Raw genomic sequence first — 25,301 nt, 5'->3', positions numbered from 1 at the left:
AAGCAGGGCCTACCCCTACACCTAGATTAATGGTGTGGATAAATATTGTAACCCCTAAACCAATGGAAAACAACCCTCCACATACAGGCATAGTGTGTACTGCTGGGGATCAAAGGACACTTGAATGCAGTGATACTGAAAGTATGGCTCAGGGGGCGCATGCGGCCCTCCTGACCTTTACATGCGGCCCCATCTTCAACTGCATCACTGAGCTGCTGTTTATTCAACTTAGCACTAACACTAAAAAGATGTGAAAGAAACAGCCAAGCATTTATCTAAAGGTTAATTTAAGTCTAAGAAAGGAAGTAACGAGTGTGTCCTACACCACTTTGCTTTAGAAACACCCTCATTTTTAAAGAAAGTATGTTAAAGTCTGTTCAAAATTCAAAAGGTGTATTTCATGCACATGCAGAACTGTTTCACCTTAGTACATCATCAGATTATATCAGTGCATTGAGAAGTACGTTTTCAAAGTGATAGCTTTCAAACACACATTTAGAAATATGTATTCTTCACCCTACCCTAACATCAGCCCCAATAGAGAAATAAGATGCAAGTCAGTTGTTTGGTGCTCTCTTTGAGTGGCCTGGGTTTCTATTACACATGAACAGAATTATAGTTTATTAAATCAAACACATGAGGTGGTTTTGCACAGCGCAGATCCTCAAGTCATGTATTTTAATATCCTCATATGTGATAAGGAAGAAAAAGGAGGGAAAGTGAAATACAATTATTGCTTATGATCACACAACTTAGTTAATGGAGAAGCAAAGATTATTCCCAAGATTCTGGTTTCCCATTGTGCAATTCAGACACTTAGATGTATATGCTTTGCTTCCCCTAAACCCACCTTACCACCAACCCCCCCTGCCCCACCCATCACAACCCCTGACCACCACACTGCTGGCATCAAGTGGTCATCGGTCACATCACAGACCAAAGTTTGAGGCCCCTGTGAAAATGTTTGTGAGTACTCATGCTCTAAAAGGAACACTGTGTGTGAAAGCTTATCCATCCTCACATCATTTAAAAAAATGCAAACTGGTCCTAACAAATGCAGTTAGTACATTTACCAACAATCAAGGCTTTCACATGCAATGTGTGCTTAGGCCTTCCTCTCCCACTTCTGGAATTCCCTCCACCAAATCTTTGAACCCCTCATAAAGCCTTGTACTTTGATATTTGTGCAATAATGGATCGGGAATGTGTGGCAAAACAAGAACTGGATACTAATATCCCAGCACTGAGCACCAATGTAGGGTATTGGGCTATTAGTTGTATGGCCTGCACAAGAAATAGACCTGCAGTTCTCCTTACGGAGCCCGGCACTCCATTGTAGCACTTGACTGTCTCAGGGTAGTGAAGCAGAGCAGTCCAAGTGCTACTCAGGGGAGGTGTTGTGGGCTAGTAATCACCTTGCACTTGCACACAATAATAACACTCAATAAATGATTGTCCAGGTAGTGATTTTACTTTAGAAAAAGATGTCTATTCATCACACACACACACTACTAAATACTACGCAGTAAACTACCAAAGATGAAATTACATCATCACTTTTGACCCTTTAAAAGGGTCACACAAACATATATAATGTCTATTTCCTTGGTGAAGAGTTCAATAGTACAAAACCACATGATAAAGACCTAATTCTTTGTGTAAATCCAATCATCAATAATAGTAATAATGAAATAGTGCAACAATTAATGAGAATAAAGCATATGCATTTTGTTCACTATCAACATTACTGGATCAATAAAGCATTTAGAATTAGCAAACCATCTGTCTGTATACTTTTTAAAAACTTTCCAGCCTTAAAATTGCAATACGAAAAATAACCCCAAGAGGGAGTCACATTTTGATTACATGACCTACGACCATAGGCTTAGCCCCTAGTGGAATTATGAGTGCCTGTATCTCCTTTATAAACCTCCAGGCCACAACCACTGCAACAATAAAGTAAGCCGCTAGAGAGTGCAGCACTCCCCTTTTTTTAAGTTTCAAAAACCTTTACTCAATTAAAAGGACAGAATACATGTCAGCTATTCCATGTTTCAGAGGGCACAACACTTGACCAGGTGAAAACCGCATATATTATCAAGTTTTACACCAGATTTACATCTAGATGGAATTTTATTCTGAATTAAGAGACACTTAAATAAGATTATTAAAACATGAAATAAAATTGAAATCAAAAATCAAAAACCAAAAACCAATTAGATCTAATAAGCACATTCATTCATGTTGTTCCAAACCTTAAAATCAGGAAACAACCATCCCCCTTGACCATCCAAACACCACTCCAATTAAAAGTTCACTTTGCCATTCTGTAATATGTCTTTGCCAGTGGCGGCAAGAATGGATCAGGGGCAGTTGGGTGAAGGGCGAGGGGAAGTAATAAATGTACCTCCTTGCTCCATCACTCCTCCATTGTCTCTCCGCATCCTGCCGGAACTGGAAGCACCCAGGCTCCCCTAAGGTAATCACAATGCTAGAATGCAGTGTTGTGATATGTCTGAGTGCTGTAGTTCTGTGCTCAGATGGGGACTGATAGCCTGGCATGCTCTGCATCCTGGCTGTAATACAGCCAGGGTGGTAAACATGCAAAGTGTGCATGACTGTTTGGCATGACCTAAACGGCCGGCTAAACATTCATGTGCACTTACAGAGTGCCGACCACTCCTCCCCCTGCTCTGTGAGCAGAGCAGCCCAGCCCTGCAAAGATGCAGCAGCAGGAAAAAATAAAATGATAATAACATCAAGTTATTATAATTTAATGTTTCCTTTATATACACTGGGTAAGTTGTGGGTTGACCCTCTTCCACCTTAGTGGAGGAGCAGCCACAGGATCCTGTTAGTGCATCGATCACGTGTGATGTAAAATCAGCACCTTTGATAAGCAAGAGATTATTGGCTCGCCATAGACCAACCATTCACCAAAATCCAAACTTTTTGGCCTGGGAAGCAGGATTTGATCAGACCAGAAACCTCAATCTCTTTAGATAAAATCACATCTGCATTTAGGGAACATAGCCATGCATCTGCTAAAGTCCACACCTTCTGCGTCGCAGTGCAGTCCCTGAACAGGTTGTCACAGGATTCTACTGACTAACATCTCTTCAATCCTGACACAAAATGGGGCTCTAGAACATCTTCTCCTTTACAAAAAGAGGTGGAGTAGTCAGGCAAACATGTACTGTAGACCAAGCTAGGTCGAAATGGGTGCCACACAAAAACATTCCCCAAATTGCTCTAGAATTCTGATCAGAAAATCCACTGACTAATATCTGAAGCTGTTCCCACTTGACTGATTTGTGAATAAGCTTGAGTGAAATCAGGCTCAAAGGAATCACTTTAACATTGTGATTCCTAATGATCTTCCTGGCATTAAAGTAAGCAAAATGGCAGGATTCCGAATGAGGCATGCTGTTATATACTACTACACTCCATGTTCTCCATACCAAAACATTCAACCAAAAACTGTTAAAAAAGACCTGATAACACCAAGTGCCCATCTATGTAAAGACAATTTTGAGGGCCTGCTTAGACAACTGGGAAAATACACTGTTGTAGTTATTGATTGTAAGTTGTTTGGGTTGCATGAACCCTTTGGGTGAACCGAGGCCACATTATCTTCCATGGACATTAGCTGTGACTGTTGTAGGGATGGAGGGTATGGGAGGGGTGGAAGTGTTAAAGTAGCAGTGCACCTCTGTTTCTCACATCTCTGCTCAATATTTGCTTGTAGTGCAGTCCTTGCCAGAGGACAGGGGTCAGTTTCCTGTAAACCTGACTAGTAAGGCTTCTCAGCCTGAGCTAGCCGCTTCTCTCCCAAATGGCTCAAGGGAAGCTGTGCCATCAAATATACCAGCATTGAATACATTAGGACTGGGCTTAGTGGGAAGCCCCCCAATCCAGCCGCGATAGCAGAGTCGTCTCATGATTGCACATCTAGATGTGACCTCCCTCCATCTGCTTGTCATTCTGTAGCCATATTAGTTGATGTCTTTTAGTTGCACCAAAAAAGTAGGTGAGTCCAACCCATAATTAATTTATAAAACTGTACATTTGAATAAGGGGAACATGAGTCTCCAAGGTAGTGTATTTCCTAAAATTGGTATGTCCAAAAGGGAGGGCTGGATCGTGAAAATGCATAAGGAGTTTTAAGAAGACTGCATGATTGTTACCTTTTGGAATCCTTTGATGGCCAGGCACTTGATTGGGCACCCATGGTTAATTAAGCCCAACTGTGGTAAGATCAGGGGTTTGCCGCTGGGATTCCTTGACAGGGACCTGCCCAGAAGGCAACACTCCATCTCCCCTCATATATCTTATTTTTCCATTCTTATTTTTAACTGTTTCTCCCCCTTGGGTGACCTATCCAAAAATGTTTGACTCAGTCCTATTAATGACCCAAACCCTTCCACCACCAAGGAGCCCAGACAGGTTATGAGCCCCACTCCGGCTCTTCCCACCACCCCTCTCATCCTTGAACCCATTATTGTCTCAATGTGCAAGGAGGTGTCCATGTCATCTAGTGAGCCCATACTAATTTGTGAGAGAAATTTGAAGCATGACGTGTATATCCATTTTTGAAATATTGGTGGCCTAGACAGCAAATTGGATTGTGAAGAATGGATGTTTTATATATACTAGTGTGATATTGCTTTATTTCAGGAGACTTGGGCCACCAAGAATATTGTCTTGGATGGTTATTATTCATAGTCTGTCCCCGCAGTTCACTCTGCTACATGCTGGGCCTGATTCAAAGTCACCCTGGATTGTACCATCATTCCAATCTCCTCTGATAGTTTCTCCATTCAGTCATTTCTAACTACATGGCCAAATGGCATGAGAATTGTCCTAATGAATTTCTAAATGTTTACTTTGACTCAGACCATATGCCAATCTTAAAGAGCTGTCAGATTTCATATAAGGTCTTGAGGAACACTTAGCATCCTTGCACAATAGTTTAAGTATCATTATAGGGGGTGATTTTAATGTAAAACTGGAGACTACCCAAGTGGAGAATGTACAAATATGGGGCATATTTACAAGGCCCTGCACCACCATAGCCTCCCTTTTTTGACGCTCCAGTGATGCACAATGCTGAGCAAGATTTCCAAGATCACACAAAGGCACGCTGCATGGATTTACTGGCCTTGTAAATATGGCCCCCTTTCACACATTACTCTGCGTGAAAGGAGAGTTACATGGGTGGTGCAGTGGATGTTCCCACACAACACCCATGGTTTCTGATGTTTTCCCAGATTTACAAGGTTTTGTAAACCTAGGAATGTATCAGATTCCCACAATTCCATTCTGCAGCACACATAGAAGGAGGAAAACACCATCAATACTGGTTGTTGTACAGGAAGGTGTTCCTTCCTGCACAAAGACAATAATCCCTGCAACACAGGCCACCTTGCTCCATGGTGCAAGTGTAGCTGTGTAGGTGCTAGGCAGCTATTGTGCGCCAGTGCAGAGGAAAGCATAGGGATGCGTTGTATTGCTGTAAATACAATGCATTCCTGCACTTTCCTAATGACAAAGCTCTGCGCAGCAAGATTGCTTACAGCGCCATGCAGCACCATTTTTGAGTAAATATGCTCCTACGTTTGATGGCCTTAGTGTTAGGAGTGATGGACAACCCAGGGAAAAGTGGGATCTAGGCCCTTATCAATTTATTAAATGTTTTAATCTCGATAATGTCAGTGAACTACATGATCCCCTCTACTCCACTAAAGTAACCTATGAGATGTGGGAGCGTTCCTCTGTATTAGATTATATCTTTGTAAACCAGGAGTTCTGTGCTTGGGTCTCTTGGGCCATAACTGATAAAAGACCTCATAGTGACCCTAACCCCCTGAGCCTCTAATTACATATCCCAGGAGGGGGAGGCTAAAGGATCCTGACCGCTCAATCCATGGAAACTGTTGGGATCTATGCTTCTTGGAATTGTGGGGATGTTGCTAGGAGGTTAGAATGTTATGATGTGAATAGCAGACAGTACAGAGGAAGCTGTGGAAGGAGCTGGAGGTCTCTTCACTTCTGACTAATAAAGACTTACTTCAACTATTTAACCTGGATTGAAGATATCTTCTTTACATTGGCGATGAGGGAACCCTATACTCTGGTAGGGGCAGAGATTGGAATTGACCTCCACCCCTGGATGATACTACAACTGGATTAGACTGTGGTATACAATTTACTCCTCCAACTTTGTTTCTTACTTTTCTTCTCAAGGCAGCAGCAACCTTGTGGTATGTACATTTTACCCTATATACTGCTCTCTATCTAAATCCTGGAAGTAGATAGATAGATTGAGTTTTATTCAAATTTCGAATTCTTTGACTGGCAGCTGTGCGACAAGATTTTCATTTCATTATCTTGCCACCTTTGCGCTTTATTTTTGAACATTGCTAAAGCGTTTTTCATCTCTATGTTGGTAACGCTGAATGTTTAAGGAAGATTTTAAAGATTTCTACATTTTTCTTAAATCGCATCTTTCAACCTGTGCCTGCTTACTTGCTTGCGCGATTTCAAAACCGCCGCCTTAAGAAGCTTCAGAACCCGCTGCCGCTTCCAAACCTGTGGACATCACGAGCTTGATTACATACCTCCGTGATGTTGAAGACGTCATTTACGTAATCCAACGTGGCGGCCATCTTTGTTTGGGATTCTTCGCAAGCGTCTACGTGGCGGCCATCTTGGTTGTCCAGGAAGCTTCTTTTGCCCATTCCGATGTGTTTATGGGCTGTCTAGTATTTGAGACTGTTTTCCCTTTAGCGCGTTATCGTGCTGCTTGCCGGTTGAACTGAATTTAGACTGATGAACTGCCGATTTCTTCCCTGATTGGATAGCAATACTGCTGAATTGCCGATTTCTTCCCTAATTGGATTGCAATTACTTCTACTTTGAGTATTTACTTATTTACTGTATTAGCCTTCCTTGATTTAAAAAAAAAGAAGGGAAAAAGGTGCTGTTAATTGTTTACAAAGGTGCTATTGATTATTTACAAAGGTGCTATTGATTATTTACCATGGGTGATCAAACCTTTTCTACTCCCCCTTCCTTCCTCCCTACTCCTGGTGAACCCCCAATACCTTGGAAAGAATGGAAGAAATTGTTCCTCACATATGTTTTAGCATCTGGTGCGGACAAATATGGTCCTGTTCGCAAACAAGCCATTCTTCTTCATAATTTGGGGGTGGAAGATAGAAGATTATACGAAGATTTGCCCGAGATATCTTTAGGTGTGGGAGATGGTCATGCTGCTAATGTCTATGACATGAGTATGTTGATGCTAGAGAAAAGGTTCATCACAAAAATTAATACTCTTTTAGAAAGGCATAAGTTCTTTTGTCGGGCTCAAAAAGCAGATGAAGATGTTGCAACTTATGTGGCAGCCTTGCGGGGATTGTCACTTAATTGTCAGTTTAAAGATTTGACATATTCTCTGATCCGTGATCAGATCGTCAGGTGCACTAATAATAAAAGGGTGCGAGAGAAGTTACTTAGTAAAGATTGTAACTTAGAAGAAGCTATTGAGATCGTTAAAGCTATAGAAAATACTGACTTGTGGATAAAAGAAATGGATCAATGTTCTGGTTCTATATCTAAAGATAGTGTGGCAAAGGAATCAGAGTCCAGTGTAAAATCTCAAACACAAGCAATTGTTGATGAAACTAAAGTTGTTAAGAAGTTTGATTCTAAAAGCAATAAGTTGTCTAACTACCATCCTCCAAATTATCGTCCTCCAAATTTTGCGCAACAAGGGAATTCACATCTTGTGAAATGTTATAGATGCGGATCTCCAGGACACATTGCATCGAGTCCTCGTTGTACAGCTAGAAATGCTATTTGCAGAGGATGTGGAAAGAGGGGTCACGTAGTTAAAGCTTGCAATGCTAAGACTCAATATGTTAATGAAATTGATGACTCTTGCGAAAATATTGAGAATTTAATGCTGTGTGTAGATGGGCTGGTTTTAAGTGAAAATTGTCCTTGCGTACAAGACCCTATTTGTCTTGTTGATGTGGCTACTGAGAGTACTGATAAGCTAGAGAAGCCACATTGTTTAATCAATTTTGATTCTAGAGATCCTATGCATGCTCAAACTAGAAATGTAAACATGCTGGTAGATTCAGGAAGCCTTTATACCCTGTTGTCCAAAGATATGTATGTAGAAATTTGGGATGGTGATGTGGATCTCAACTCTTGGACCTCTCCGGATATAAGAGCTGTAGGATATGGTGGAAAGACCATTGACATCTTAGGTCTCAAATGGATGGTAATCACATTTCAAAATAAAAAAGTGTTTGGGAGAGTGTATCTCACTAAGCAAGGGTCTAACTTGCTTGGTTGGCGTCACCAGAAAGATCTAGGAATTGTACTAAATCCCAATGCTCCTGAACCTGTTTCTTCATTTTCTGTTCTTAATGTTGATACTTTTGAGACAGATGTGATGAAGAAGTTTCCTAATGTTTTTACGGAAAAGTTAGGAAAATTGAAAGGATTTTCTCATAAGATCATTCTTAAGAAAAATGCGGTAGCTGTGGTTCATAAAGTAAGAAATTTACCACACTTGATGAGAGAACCCCTGAAAGTAGAATTGGATAAATTATTAGATCTGAAGATTATAGAACCTATTGAGGCATCTGAGTGGCTCGCCCCCATTGTGGTCGCGCCCAAGGATGGTGGGACCAAAATTCGTCTCTGTGTAGACTTACGCGATCTAAATAAGAGTATATGGGCCGATAGGCAGCCATTGCCTAATATTTCTGAAATGTTAAGTGCCATGGGTGGTGGTGTGATATTCAGTGTAATTGACATGTCTGCAGCATATCACCAAATTGACTTAGACGAGAAATCAAGACACCTTACCTCGTTTGTAACTCCACTGGGGGCATTTCGCTATTGCAGGATGCCATTTGGGTTGGCTTCAGCGTCAGCGGTGTTTCAGAGGGTGATGGAAAGAGTCTTAGGAGGTATTGAGAATGTATTATGTTTTCAGGATGACGTATTAGTAGTTGGAAAGGATTGTCAACATCATGATAAGATTTTAACACAAGTTCTGGAGCGTATGGAGGTTAATGGTCTGACCATAAAAAAGGAAAAATGTCAATTGAAGAGAGATTGTGTGACGTATCTAGGTCATGAGATATCAGGTTTAGGTATTAAACCAAAAAAAAGCATAATTTCTGCAATTAATGATGCTCCTACGCCAACAACTAAAGATCAGCTAAGATCCTTTTTGGGGTTAGCTGAATATTGTTCTAAGTTTATTAGGAATTTTTCAGATGTGGTTGAGCCTTTGAGGCGTTTAATGAAGAATGGTGTGGTTTTTGAATGGGATCAAGAATGTGAGAATGCTTTCAAGCGCGTGAAAGTAGAAATTATTCATGCACCTACTTTAGGTCATTTTGACGTTAAGGCCAAAACTTTGGTTACCACTGATGCTAGTGCTGTGGGACTTGGGGCTGTACTCTCTCAGGTATCTGATGGTGTGGAAAGGATTATAGGTTTTGCATCTAGGAGGTTACAGGGTGCAGAAGTGTCTTACTCGGTGATTGAGAGGGAGGCTCTTGCTTGCACATGGGGAATTAAGCACTTTAGATATTTTCTTTGGGGTTTGCCCTTCAAAGTGCGTACAGATCATAAGCCTATTGTACATTTATTTAAAGGAGGTAGAGGCTTGGAGGGTAATGTCACCCCTAGGATATCGAAATGGATTTTATCAGTACTTGATTACAATTTTCAGATGGAATATGTGAGAGGAGAGAAAAATGTTATTGCGGATTGTTTGTCCAGGATGCCTGTGGACTTAGTAGATCTGGTAGAAGTTGAAGACCCTGCAATTAGTTGTGATGAGATTCTTGCTTTTGATAAAAGTGATTGGGAATCTGCCATGGCTGATGATCAAATAATTGCTTTGGTTATGAAACTTGTCTCTGGGGGGTGGTCTAAGGAATCCTCCAATTACACTCGCTTGAAGGGTTATTCTAATGTGGAAGCTGAATTGAGTGTATCTGAGGGCAAGTTGTGGAGGAGAAACCGTTTGGTGCCACCGTGTAATCTTAGATCAAAGATCATGAATGTTGCTCATGAAGGTCATTTGGGGAGGAACATGACCAAGAGAAGGATTCGCGAATCCTATTGGTGGCCAGGGATGGATGGTGAGATTGATGAGTTAGTCAGGAATTGTCATGCATGTGCTGCTAGCGATAAAACGAAAGTCATTAGGCAGCCTTCTCTCTCCTGTGTTGAATTTCCGGTAAGGCCCTGGGAGAAATTAGCGATTGATTTCTTGGGACCAATTTCTAAATTAGGTACTCGGAATAGATTCATAATGGTTCTTGTGGACTATCATTCTAAGTGGTTTGTAATGGAGTCCACTGAAAGTATTGAAACTAAGAGAGTGATACACTTTTTGGAAAGAACATTTTTAAATGAAGGTATTCCAAAAACTTTGGTATCAGATAATGGTGTGCAGCTGGTATCAAGACAAATGAAGGAGTTTTTGGATGGCATGGGGATTTGTCATGAGAAGGTTGCATTGTTTAGGCCACAGGCCAATGGCCTTGTGGAAAGGATCAATAGATTATTGATGGAGAACATTCAGTTGTCATTAGCGAATGGTTTGGTGTGGGCTGAGGAGCTTAAGAAAATGGTCTGGTCTTATAGAATAACTCCACATTCAGTCACCGGTATCTCTCCTTTTGCCTCCCTAAAAGGGCGTGAGCCTGGTTTGAAGGAAGTTCCGGGTTGGCTGAAGAACAAAGAATGTGTGTGGGTTGACCGATCTAGTGTGAAAGATTGTGTTGTCAGTAGGCAGCGTGATTCTAGAGATTCATACAATCTCAGAATGAGGGTGAAAGATCCGAATATATGTGTTGGTGATTGGGTAGTGACAAAGAAATGTGGTATTGTAACTAAAGGTGAAAGCAAATATTCTCAACCTAAACAAGTAAAGTTTGTGAAAAAAAATGTTCTCATTCTAAATGATGGTTCTGCTTGGAGCTGTGGCAATGTTGCAAAGTGTAATGCTCCATAGACTTTTATTTGTTTCTGTATGCTTTATTTTTCTTTATATATTTCATTTGTACATTTCTTCTGATATTGTAATGGGGGGAGATGTGTTGGGATCTATGCTTCTTGGAATTGTGGGGATGTTGCTAGGAGGTTAGAATGTTATGATGTGAATAGCAGACAGTACAGAGGAAGCTGTGGAAGGAGCTGGAGGTCTCTTCACTTCTGACTAATAAAGACTTACTTCAACTATTTAACCTGGATTGAAGATATCTTCTTTACAGAAACTAAGATGCAAGGTCTGCTATTGGTAAGGACAAACGTGTACATGGCCACCCTCCTAGAAAAAATATCCTCTAACCACCTTCCCATGGTAATCACCTGTTTTAAGTCTCCCAAGTGCTTTCAGTCAGTGTCCACCCACTTTGATGGATTAGGTATAAGTGATGAGCAGTCTCACCCAGCAGACCAAGGCCAGATGGGTATAATTGGTGTGACCAGGCAAGTAGAAAGGCCTCAAAGCTTCTGCACCTGGCCTTAAGGGTAAAACCAAGAGATATGCACAACATGATTATAGGATTGCTCAAAGGGTTAGATGGAAAGAACTTCAAGGTTCATCCTGGGGACAGCTGGTTAAGGCCAGCAGCCTGAACGTTACCAGAGCCTTTTAGGCTGTCATAGGAAATATCAAATCAGTGATGGTAAAATCAAACACTGTTGTCACCACCATTAGCCAGGAGGCATTGGTTGAACATTTTTAAAAAAACGTATGGCTCCTCGAGCGATTCTGAGGTTGTTCAGGAGGAGGTTGCATTTCCCTTGTTAGTGGAATTCTAGATCTCTGGGGCCCTTTACTATACAATTGTTTTAATGCCCTCGGCAAGACAGGTTTACCTCAGTCTTGGCATTTAGCCATAATTGTCCCTGTTTTTAAAAAGGAAAACCCCCAATCCCCATAAGTTTACCACCTGATATTGTTACTGCAGTCAGCTGTCAATTGGTGGGCAGAATGGTATTAGCCCACCTTTTGGACTGGGGTGGGGAAACCGGCATTCTGCTGGAGGCGCAGTATGGATTCCATGAGGGGCTTGGCACAATGGGGCAATGTCTTAATATGTACCTGCTAATTAGTAAATACACCATCGATAAGCAGGGCTCCATTTTCCTGGCCTCATGGATTTGTCCTGCACTTTCGACAGTGTGATTAGGTCCAAACTCAGGGAGATATTGATTGGTATGGGATCAATGGTGACCGTGTCAAGTTTCTGAGAGCCCTCTACTATGACCTCTCTGCTTCAGTCCACTTAATCCCCTTAGGAGAGAGGCCAGATAGTTTTAAGATAGGGCGTGGGGTGTAGCAGGGTGCCTTCTGCCCTTACCTGTTGCTTTTGCTGTAGGCAAATGGTCTAGGGACTGCCCTGTATGCCTTGATCTCGGACGCCCCTTACAGTGGTGGCAAAAAGGTTCCTGTGTTAGTCCACACATCAAGACCCCCCAATGGCCTGAAAATACTATTTCAAGAATTTGGCACCTGAATGAGCTCCCTGACTGGGCCATTTATTGCTCTGAAACCTTTATAATGGAATGCAACTTAAAACAAACCAAGATGCGGGTTATCAAGTTGCAAGGTGTTCTCGTGGCTCTCGCCCAGTACTTCTCCTATTTGGGTGTAGTTTTTGATGCATAGTAGTTACCAGGGCCATTGGTTTAGGACGTGGCCACAAAATCTTCTTTCTTTCCGTTGTACAAAAACCCCGAACAACTATGTATAAACTGCATAATTGTTCACCACTAAGCACGTATGTCACATGATCACTCTGTATATGTAAATATTTCACCTCTTGTAAACAGCCTTAATCTACTGCAGAAGTGAACATACATGACATGATTTAATTCTGATAAATATGAGCAGTAGATATGTACATACTGTGTTATGGTCGTTATTTGGAGCTGACACACAACAAGAGAGGAATTTCCCTTATTGGACACAAATTCTAAATGTCAATATACCTCAAATCGGTGACAAATGCTAAACAATGCATTGCATTCTTTCAAAAAGGTATGGATTTTATTTCATTATATATCAATTCTTTCATTTTTTTTTGTTTGCTAATACATCAAAATTCTTTACCATTCTCTATACAAAAGACAATTTTTTTATATATAGATTTTTTTAAAAGTTCAGAAAAGTAGAAAGAGAAAAAAGATATCATAAAAAACATGTAATCTACAGCTCTATACAATCTCAATTTTCTCTCCATTGCTGGTTCCATTTGCCGATTGTGCAGCGCTCAGATCGGGTGCGGCGCCCTGCAGCTGAACCACGCTGCTGACACTTCAAACACTATTCCTCCAAAGGAAGAACAAACCGGGTCGCACTCCACAGGTCGAATTTGCAATTTTTTTATTTTCTTTACATTCCACAACAAGGGCAGCTGTTTCGATCTACGCGTTTCGGTATTTCAAATACCTTGCTCACGATCAACCGACCACTTGGCTCCCCCTCCTTAATATAATCAAGTACATACTGCATCTTTTCCTGTGTGGGGGTTACCAGCGCCTCAATGCTTTCTGGGAGATGTAGTTTTTATATTATTCATGCAATGCAACTTATATCATTTTGCCCATTCTAATGCATATTTCACTGCGAGTTACTGCATTATGAGTCATTGTGCAATTAGCGGTCATTATGTTTCAAACTGATAGGTTCCCTCAAGTGGGATTACATTGCATTTTAACACATTTTTATACATCATTAGTCAGCGGTTGTAATTTTGTCCCAACCCTCCAAATCGGGTACCCTTGGTCATTAAATTTCATGCTGATAGGTTCCCTCAAGTGGGATTACATTGCTTTTTTTGCTGTTTTTTGGATATCATTAATCAATGGTTGTAATTCTATCACAACCCCTAATGGGTTACCCATGTATAGTCATGTAACATCCTAACATATAACCACTAAATACTACTAGCAGATAATCTCCTAGTTTCTCATACAATGTCTCAAAAATCCTTAAAGTAGAATATCATACCCATTATGTCGATGATTTACTAATCATTTGGGATGGAAGCAAAGAGGAATTTCGGAAATACTTTGAAATCATGAACAACAGCATACTAAACTTAAAATTCAGCTATGAAATAAGCAATGACCGAATTGTATTTCTGGACACAGAGATTTACATACGAAAAAATCAAATACACACAACGCTACATCGCAAATGTACTGCCACCAATGCCACCTTAGAAGCCACCAGCTTCCACCAGCAATCCCTCATCACAAGTATCCCCTACGGGGAATTCTTGAGAATCCGCCGGATTTGTAGTGAAAATGATGAATGGTTGAAACATAGCACTGCAACTACTGAGAGGTTTAAACGGCGAAGATATAACAAAGGCGTAATTAAAAAATGCTGGGAGAGAACAGATCAAAAAACCAGAGAGGAATGCCTTATAAAAAAACAGAAGGAACCCACAGGTGAATCAGAACCAATACAAATGATAATGAATTTCTCAAATGAAAGTAAGAGAATTGCCAACATTTTGAAACATAATTGGAAAATCTTACAACTGGATGAAACAGTTAAAAACATTGTGGGACAACACCCAACAATTACGTACAGAAGGGCAAAAAACTTGAAAGATCATTTAATCCACAGCCATTTTAGAAAGACAACAAAAAAAGAGAAATGGCTGAAATCAACTGGATTTCTGAAATGTTATGATTGCAAGGCGTGTCAGATAGCAAAGCCCACAAAAAAAGTGCAAATGGCAAATAAAAAAACATGGGAGATGAGAGAACTTATCACCTGTAAAACAACACATGTTGTATATGTAGTGGAATGTCGGTGCCCCATGAGGTATGTGGGTAGCACGGTGTGCGAATTAAAAAAACGCATCTTGGAACATGTCCGAGCGACCATTCATAAGGACAGGGCAAATGCAATAGCCAAACACATGGAACAATATCATCATAGTGACTGGAGCCAATTGAAATTCTTTGGAATCGAAAGTGTCCCCAAAAAAGAAAGAGGGGGAGACAGAGAAAAACTTTTGAGACAGAAAGAGTCACGTCATATCCTAAACCTAAGAACCCTGGCCCCGTATGGGTTAAACCAGTCAGAAGAGTTATATATACATCTATAATGACTTCGCTTTGTAAATTTGTTTGTTGCCACAAATAATGCTTAACTGCTTATAGTATCCATAATGGGTATGATATTCTACTTTAAGGATTTTTGATACATTGTATGAGAAACTAGGAGATTATCTGCTAGTAGTATTTAGTGGTTATATGTTAGGATGTTACATGACTATACATGGGTAACCCATTGGGGGTTGTGATAGAATTGCAACCATTGACTAATGATATCCAAAAAAAACCAGCAAAAAAAGCATTGTAATCCCACTTGAGGGAGCCTATCAGCATGAAATTTAATGACCAAGGGTACCCGATTTGGAGGGTTGTGACAAAATTACAACCGCTGACTAATGATGTATAAAAATGTGTTAAAATGCAATGTAATCCCACTTGAGGGAACCTATCAGTTTGAAACATAATGACCGCTAATTGCACAATGACTCATAATGCAGTAACTCGCAGTGAAATAAGCATTAGAATGGGCAAAATGATATAAGTTGCATTGCAGGAATAATATAAAAACGACATCTCCCAGAAAGCATTGAGGCGCTGGTAACCCCCACCCAGGAAATGATGCAGTATGTAATTGATTATATTAAGGAGGCGGAGCCAAGTGGTCGGTTGATCGTGAGCAAGGTATTTGAAATACCGAAACTCGTAGATCGAAACAGTTGCCCTTGTTGTGGAATGTAGAGAAAATAAAAAAATTGCAAAATCGACCTGTGGAGTGCGACCCGCTTGGTTCTTCCTTTGGAGGAATAGTGTTTGAAAAATCTCAATTTTGTACACAAATGAACATATTGTTATTATACCCCTGGAGAAATACAAAGATCACAATGCTATCACACAACCAACATTCACAACATTCTCACCCTATCTACATACATCACCACACCATATGATACAGGTCTCAACACTCAATGTGAGACCCCGCACTTGGTTGACGTGCGTTTCGGCGACTCAAGGCCACCTTCTTCAGGACCTCTTCCAATACAAGCAAACCAGGTGTCCAGGGGATTTGGAATATATATACAAGAAGAATGTATGTCACCAAAACTAGATCTACCATATAAATCAATACATAACATTGTTGAGAACAACATCAAGACATCCCATAGACGGAGACCAGTCTGTCACTAATCAAAGAGAAAGTTGAAGAAAACCATACAGAAGTGCATAAGCTACAAAATCACAGTGCATGACAAACCAACATGGGTAGGTAGAGGTCAATGGATAACACTCTATTCCTGTCCACTAAGGGATATCCTATTTGGTGTAACTGGTGGAATCTACAATGAGTCTATTGGTCATAGCTTATCATATGTTGTAGGTGAAGATGGTATATACTTAAAAAGGGGAGCAAATATTCTAGACTCGAAGAAGACTCATATGGTATAATGCAGTGTCCAGATAAGGTATTCTTGTGTAATTCGCCTTTAGATGCAGCATTCTATTAGTGGAAAGACCAATAAATCAATCTATGGCCTCTATATGGTATGGGAAGAACATTAGTAATGAAACTATTTCTAATTAATTCTTACCACAATGGTGGATGCTCAAAGGGTCACTTTTAATCTCTTCATGTGACGTGTTTGTTATTTTCTCTTCAACTGGAAATACTAAAAGTTAAAGAGGAGTAGTAAGGGATCATTTTATCACTACAAAAGGATGTCTTCCCAGTAGGCTAAATCCGATAACCAATACCTACCTCTAATAGTTGTATTTTATCTCAGGGTTCTTTCAACCGCGATCTCTGTGTCACATATATAGGAATGGACGACTAACAGTGCTTCCCAATGTCCTGTCAAAACATATGTACAAATCTAGAATTATTAGAGGGAGTTAGTATTTACAAAACGTGCCTATGTAAATCTTTCACTAATGTATATGTTCTGAGCTCAAAAACTGGTATTAATAAAGGGCCTAATGAGTCAAAAGAAGATTTTAATAGTATAAATTTGAAATACGTCCCGGCCTGACAAATCGTGCCTGCAAGCACATTTCACTGCTAGAAGAAGAAAAGGAGGCACTATGAGCCATTCAAGGTTTTAATAATACAAACAGCGATATAAAGCACTACTCCATCTAAGTTGATGATATAAGTTTAGATAAGTAACTGCATATCACAAAAGATTTATGCATCTATGCTCCAAAAGCTTGATTGGCCAACTACACATGTCCATGTCGAGCAAACAAGACATATCGACATATAGGACTAACTGGACCAAGTCTACCTGTGAATCTGGACTGCGAATGCTAGTGCTAACAGATAAAAGTATATGCCGGATGTTCTAAAGCATAGTAAGCACAAACCCAAATCGTAATTGCCCTCCATAGTGTATATATATGCAATGCGATGCGATTTCAAAGAGATTTTTTATAAAACTCACATGATAAATAAATCGTGATTTATGCTTTACAAAGGGCCGCGACGGTTGCTCAAAGAAACTGTGAGACCCATAGAAAGACCCCAATTAACACGAGTGCTGTACAAAACAAAATCACCGAATACAAATCTTTGTCCTCCTGCTATCTAAAATCCTCACCTGTCCATAAATTGGTAATCGCGCTGGCGTGAACTTCGCTTAGTGAGCCATGACGAGCGATAAAGAAACCCTGATTGCCGTTCCTGTTTTTAAGCATCCGGCTACACAATGAAATACCGCGATGGTTGGAATGTAGCCGTGAGAGATTTCGGGAGGCAAAATACGGTACTAAAAATAAACGATGTACTGTAATGCTGCCATGATGGACTGAGGCACTAGTTGTTTAGAAAGACATAGCTGAAAGGGATTTTGGGAGGTGAAATATGGTACTAAAAAATAAACGATGTACTATAATGCCGCCATGATGGACTGAGGCACTAGCTATTTAGAATGACCCTATGATGTTAAAAATAGACAACGTCCTCCAATGACGCCGCGATAGACTGGGGAGGAAAGCAGACGTAAAAGTCGATGTTAAGGGAAGAAATACATCGTACTAACGTTAAGCAAAGGAGGCAGCAGTGCTCATAATAAAAGAAAAGGATAACTTGATACACCGTGGTGTAAGCGATGTATTTAATATAATAAAATTTAAAAAAAAATAATTTTGATCAGAAGTTCATCCAAGGAACAGTGATATCTTATTAAATACTGAAACCATGTCAGCATCTAAATTCAACAAATTACCAAAGACATGATAAATCAATGAACAAAAAACCCAACTAAATATATAAAAAAGAATACAAATACAGCATCATATACGATATCCATCTCATCTACTGTAGGATGAAATGAGATGATAAGCCTTGTTTGCTGTCATATATGCAACTACGATATGAAGATGTTCAGTTATAGAAAAGAGATCTAGGCAGGGAGGAACCAGATCATTTTGTAACATACCAGTTGATTTCTTCATTAAGGCCACGTTTTACGCAGTCAAGATGATAGGTCCAAAACGTTTCACGTTTCTTACGGGTAATTACTACTGACTGTCCTACTTTTAATTGCACTTTCTCAAGGATAGACCATTTCAGTTCTTGCTCACTATGGTTCTTTTCAATGAAATGTTGTACCAAGGGTGCAGTGATCTTCTTGGTCCTAATGGCGGACTTATGTTCACTGAATCGCAGGCGAAATTCTCGCCCAGTTTCACCTATGTAGGCTAATCCACATAAACAGAACAGGATGTATACAATATTGCTGCTGCGACAGTTCGACAAATGACGTAACTTAATTTCCTTCTCATTATAAGTAATGATATCAGAGATTATAGCTGCATCACAGGCGTGGCAGGACCCACATCTGTGATTGCCTAATATCATTGGTAAACCTGTAATAGATCGTTGGCTGTCACTTGCTGGTTTCTTCCCTTGACGTGCGTGAACCAACATGTCTTTAAGGTTCCTATTACATCTATATGCCAGTAGGGGCATTGGTATGGTTGGGGCATTGTCATCAAAGTTCAAGATTTTCCAATTTTCGTTTATAACATTCCTTATTTTAAGATTAAGGGTGGAATGGTTGATAATACATGTAATATGATCTTGTTTAACACGTTTTGAACCCTGTAACAATGCTTCCCTATCATAATACTTTGCTCGCTTGTAAGCATGTCGCACAAGCCTGTGCGGGTAGCCCTTTGGAGAAGTCTCTCCTTAAGGGCATCTCCATGTTTATGAAAGGCAGTTATGTCAGTACAGTTACGGCGAATCCGAAGGAACTCACCAAATGGGATAGATTCACGTTGGCAGTTCGGGTGGAAACTATTAAATTGTAAGATGGTGTTCTTCGCCGTTTCCTTCCTAAATAGACTAACTTTCAGATGCCCACTAGTGCCATCAATCTTAATGTCTAAAAAGTCTACCTGAGATTGGCTATAATTCACTGTGAATTTTAAGTTAGTGTCACTAGCGTTAAGCCAAAGGAGAAAGGCTTGTAACATCTCAACAGAACTGCTCCAAATAAAAAAAATATCATCTATAAATCTTTTCCATATAGAAGCATTCTCGAAAAACTGAGCCATCTCATTATAGATGTTATGTATTTCCCACTCTCCCATGAACGTGTTAGCTACACTGGGGGCACAAGATGCCCCCATTGAAGTGCCCTTGATTTGTTTAAACAAAGAACCATTATATTCGAAGACGTTGTTCATCAGTACCATCTCAAGACACTGCAGAATAAAATTATCTGGGGGCGATTGTCTGGGAATCTTTGGAGTAAGGCGGACACTGCAAGCAACGCCCGACACTGAGGAATGTTGGTGTACAACGCCTCAATGTCGAGCGTTACCAGAATGTCAGCCGATGGGTTAAATGGGATTCCTTCTATTTTGCTGATAATATCGCCAGTATCGCGAATATAGGAGATGTATTTGTGTGTTAATGGGCACAAAAAAGAATCAACATATTTTGATGAAGGTTCGGTGCACAAACCAATAGTTGATATGATATGTCTCATGGGGGGGTCAATTTCCGATTTGTGGGTCCTAGGCAGACCATAGAGGGCAGATGTTACCGGGCAAGTTTTATTCAAGAAAAAATATTCATCGTCACAGATGAAGCCATCTGAAAGAGCTGCAAGAGTCATGTCACGGATCTATTTGGAGCTGAACCTCTGTGTTCAGGCATGTGTGAGATACATGCCCAGAATTGCTTAGGGTATTCCAAATGCAACACAGTGCACTGATAAGTAACCTATGAGAACCCGACAGAACCACTTTTTGTTTATAATTGTATATCCAGGTTCTGAGGGACACAGGGTCACTCGGTTTTGTTATTGGACCCTACTATGAATGGCATGCAACATTTCCAAAATGTCATTGTTAATAATGGATAAGAGCATGGTGGGGAAATGTGTCTAGGTGTGCAGGCTAGAACTTCAAGCTACTCCCTGTGACTCTTGGCAGATGGAATCTAGCATATAAATTGCTTTTCTTTTAATCTGGTAAATGGGATGCATTCCTGGCACCAGCTCTTGAAATATTTACATTGTTCTGTGCCTTGCATAGTAAATAAGTAAACACACAGTTTTTCCTTGTACTGTCCTTATCACATTTCCCCAACCCATACCCCATCACATCTTCTAGTTTCTTCAGAGCCATAGCCCCCCCCCCATTTGAGATGCTGTAATCTTGATACAGTGGTTCTGTCTCCAAAGGGCTCTGTTGACAGAGTTAGGACCACACCATGACAAATATCTCTAAAAAGGATGAGTATTCATTGACAGGAGCTTAGCTCTGAGTGACTTTTGGAGTAAACAGAAGCAATACTCTGTTTGAGACTGCTATTCTCATGAGCTTAGTTTTTGAAGGACTCTAGGTGTTATCAAACATGTCTCTTAAACACTACAAATATTATTAGAAACTTGCATCTATTCTAACTTAGAGATTTATCAAGATCAAAGCGTCAGTTATTCTCATCATCTCTTCAGTCATTTACCATTTCTTATACTGTGGGGGCCATGTTGTCAAGGGAAGTGTTCACCCTATTTTCAAGCAATGTTAGGATATCTGTAGTAGACAGACCAGGGGTGTAACAATAGCCACCGCAGCCCACTGGTGCAGAGGGACCCCAAACTCCAGAGGGGCCCCTCCTGCATTGTGCACGGGTGGCAGACCCCTGGCCTAAGAGCTCCTGACTGGGTTCAAAGCATGGTGTGCCCCCTCCAAATACTTGGCAGGAACACCCCCTAAAGGTTTGTTTCACCAGAGAGAGAGACTCCCACTGGTCTCTAGGTCTAGTGTGATTTTAAAAATAAAGTCAGCAAGAACATTTTGAGTTTTCTGAAGAACAAGGTAATAATATCACTACCAACCCTCAGCGGAAGATTATTCGTTACACCATTAGGGTCTCATTACCTATAAATTGTATGGCGGTTACTGTTCAGAATATATAATAATGTATCACCTGACTAAATAGCTCTTTTGGAAAGTACATTTGATCAGTAACAAAGGTTTCCATTGAATCCAGTTCCTGTAGTTTTTTTTTTACATGTGATGAATTAATCATACATACAGTTGCTACAAAGAATTCAATTGCATCTTGGGATGGGTTTTTGGATGGTGTCCATTGATTTTAGTTTGCATTGTTGTGTTGTAAGTTCCTTTGTTTTTTTCACAAAACACATAATAGCCAATATCCAAAAACCTAAATACTGCAATAGGAACGAGTAAATAACATTTACAGCTGGTCAACTTGAATTTAAACCAGCAAATTCATACATTATACCATGGAAAAATAAATTGGTTATTGTGATTATTATATATCTAATGCACACAAACATGCAAGAAATACGTGTCTAAATCTAGTGCATGTCAAATACGTGCTTCATCCTATGCAAGCATCAGTGCGATTAGATGTAGAGACAAGATAATCGGTGATTTTTTTTCAGGAATAAAAATCCATGCTTTTCATGTTCTGTGCATTTTTTGGGCTAACAGTGCAAATCAGCTAAATTGTTCAAGAATTTGTCAAATATGCAGACGTGAAGTCTTGATCCTGAATTTCCACTCTCCAGCTGGTACAACGTGTTGTTTTTCAACTGGTCAGCATGCGCAAATGTAATTTTTGTTATAATTGTCAGTGTGTACATGGATGAAATATGCCTGAGACCGGTGCAATGTATGTGATTCGGCTCACTGAGATTGAATTAAGGTTTAAGAGGAAATGTTTTCGATTCCAAAGAAGGTAAAACGCGCGTGAAACGTAAATTTTTGTAAATAATAGAGTTGCTGAAGAAAGAATAGAAGAATGTGCAATGCGCATGTGAGTTGTTAAATAGAATGAAGCAAAAATGCTAACCTTGGCCCTTCCATATTAATGTTGTTAAAAAATGTTCTTCCATCATATACCATCTTTGACTTCGTAATTATCTGCATGGACTATATCCTTCTGGCTCTATGACATCATCTTCTGCAGCCTCACCAGAAGGCAAAGTGGGATTGGAGAAAAGTTCCTTGGCAACCGAAATACCTTTAAGTGTAACATAATTACTTTCTCTCTGCCCCCTGTCTTCCCCTGCTGGGACTATTCAACAAACCCTGCAACGTACACTTAAATCTTCAACTTCTCCGAGACGCTACATGCGGACGGGAAAGATTTGATTAAAATTACAGTGCTTTAGGTTCAACTTCACCTATTAAGGAAAAAAAGATCTGGTGCTGGACTTTTTTTTATCTGAGGAATAACTAGGCCACAGTAATTACAGACAGGGCCCCGCTGAGCACCATGAATAGGATCCCCGGGGTGGTATTTTCCTGTTACCTGTCTTTGCGGGGCTGTTGACATCAACATGAATGATAACCGTGCCAGGTTTTTTGTGTGATTTTTTTGTGTTCTTTCCCTTTTATGCCTTAAAAAGCAAAAGGGGAGGAGAAAATGCATTAGTGATAAGTGTTGTGATTTACATTTTTCATGTCAGGCAGGCTTTTTTTGTACCATAGTGAAGCACTTCTCTGTACATCTGTGTGTTTGTTTTGTTCAAACCAAATAAAGGTTTATATTTTTGGAATGGGATTTTTAACTCTAAAAATTGCAGCTTATGCAGTTTCGCTCTCCTGCTCCCCGAGGGACCAGATAAAAAGCCGAACATTTTGTATTAGGGCTAAATATGAAACTGAGGATAAACAGTGAGCTTGATCGCTTAATATCAAACGACTGCTCATAGAAAGCAGGTTTCCCAACATCTATACAAAACGTTCGGCACTGTTTTTGAGAATAAGCTTCTATGATTTTTATTTTGATTGACATCATGTTTAAAAAGGTTTATGTTTACAGCAAAAGACGATCAATGGAGACGTATAAAAGCAGAACATTTTTATTGCAGTTTAATTACCATAACATTGATCAGTTCAGTATATATAACACGATGGTTCTTGAAAGTGCATGATTTCGTGATGATAGAAATGAAAGCCAACATTAATCTATAAGGCAAAGGGTTACACATAAATATTTACTTCTGTTTGTGAATAAAAATTAGATTTCTTAAATTGCTTTTTCTGAAACAAAATAGTAGCCCACCTAAAGCTTCTATGCCAACCTCTCTGCTTTCCTTCCTCTGTAGAAGAAAATTACACTGCGTGTCGAAAAAAGATATATTCTTTATTCTCGTAGATGTGCATGGAAGAAGACAACATTGTTAACTAAATACCGTTGGTACTGTTGAGAAAAGCTTGGGAGCATTCCTTAACAAATCGTAATTTTTTATAAGAAAACCAGGGAACAGCAGGATAGGCCAAACAATGGTGACTTCCTTTTTTTCCAGAAGCTTCTGACAAAATGGAAGCAGTCGCAATGCTATGCCTTATTATTATTACATCATCACATTTTCGTGTTCCTACAATCCACAGGGGTGTGTCTCCACTTCTCAAAGTGATTGGGAGGTGACAGCAGTGTATTTATTACCACTTCATAATGTATTCGCTGTGGACAGAAAGAGAAGGGATACATGTATTATAAGAATGGAGAAGAAATATTGAAGGATAAGTTTGGAATCCATTCCTCAAATGACAATGTTGATTTCAGGTCAGCAGTCACCTTGGGTGTTCGAATCGGACCCCACCTTTCTGCTGTGTGCTTCATTGCACCTCTGACTTTCATCCATTGCTAAGGTGTAAAATCTAGACATGGTAATAATGATGGCGTAATGTTGGGGCCCTCCTGCAGAATGTGACGAGGGACCCCTGAGGCTCCCATGTCTCACAGATATTCATTAGCCTGAATGACCCCCTTCGAAGAAATGGGAGTCCCCTAAATGTTGGTGTCCCCCCTCTCCACGCGTATGGCACTGCATAATGAGGAACATTTAGTAATCTTGTGTATGATTTTTGCATGGCTTAAAAAGCAATCACCATATTTAAAACGTACACGAAAGAGTTACATTCAGTAAAATTCTAAAAGCTGATGCATGAGCTCAGTGGGTTAATGTATATTAGTTTTCTGCGTGCATTCTTATGTCGCAGGTTTTAATCCTGGCGGGTGCGTTCAGGCAGTCAATCAATGTAAATATCAGCAGCGACTCGGAGTGCAGCACCTCTGGCTCAGAGCCAGCTGTTGATAAATTAACAATATTTAACTATTGTTTTATTTTTTCAGCTGCTGGCTCTGCGCCAACATGTGTAGGGAGGGGTGGGCCGGGCCATGGGAGGAAAGAGGTGTAGTGTTGTGCACTTCTAAGTGTACGTGTCTATTTGGCAGGCCATCCTAGCCTGGCTAAACAGACATGCACACTTAGGGCCAGATGTGCAACCCTTTTTTTTGCGCTTGCAAACGGGTGATCGCCTATTGCAACAGCAAAAAAAGGTCATGGCATGTACAAACACTATTTTATGAGTGACTGACTAGAAAAATAGTGCTTGCCACTCTCGCTATTAAGAAGGGGCATCCCTTCCTAATAGCAAGACTCAATGCCATTTACTATTGTTTTGCAACCGCATTTGCGGCTGCAAAATACTCGCAGTTTACCACCTATTTCAAGTAGGTGGTAAACCACTCGTAAATGGGAATGCGACCACACGGACCCCTTCCCCTTTGTGAATGGGTGAGTAAATATTTTTTAAGAGCAGGCTCCAGCATAAAGTGCAGTTCTTGCATTGTTGGTTATTACTGGTGGTCGGTGTGGCACAAAGATTCAGATTTACTGGAG

This window comes from Lissotriton vulgaris, chromosome 9 (genome assembly GCF_964263255.1).
Source record: "Lissotriton vulgaris chromosome 9, aLisVul1.2, whole genome shotgun sequence".
NCBI classification, from domain to species: domain Eukaryota; kingdom Metazoa; phylum Chordata; class Amphibia; order Caudata; family Salamandridae; genus Lissotriton; species Lissotriton vulgaris.
Note: the sequence above shows the minus strand (reverse complement) of the source record.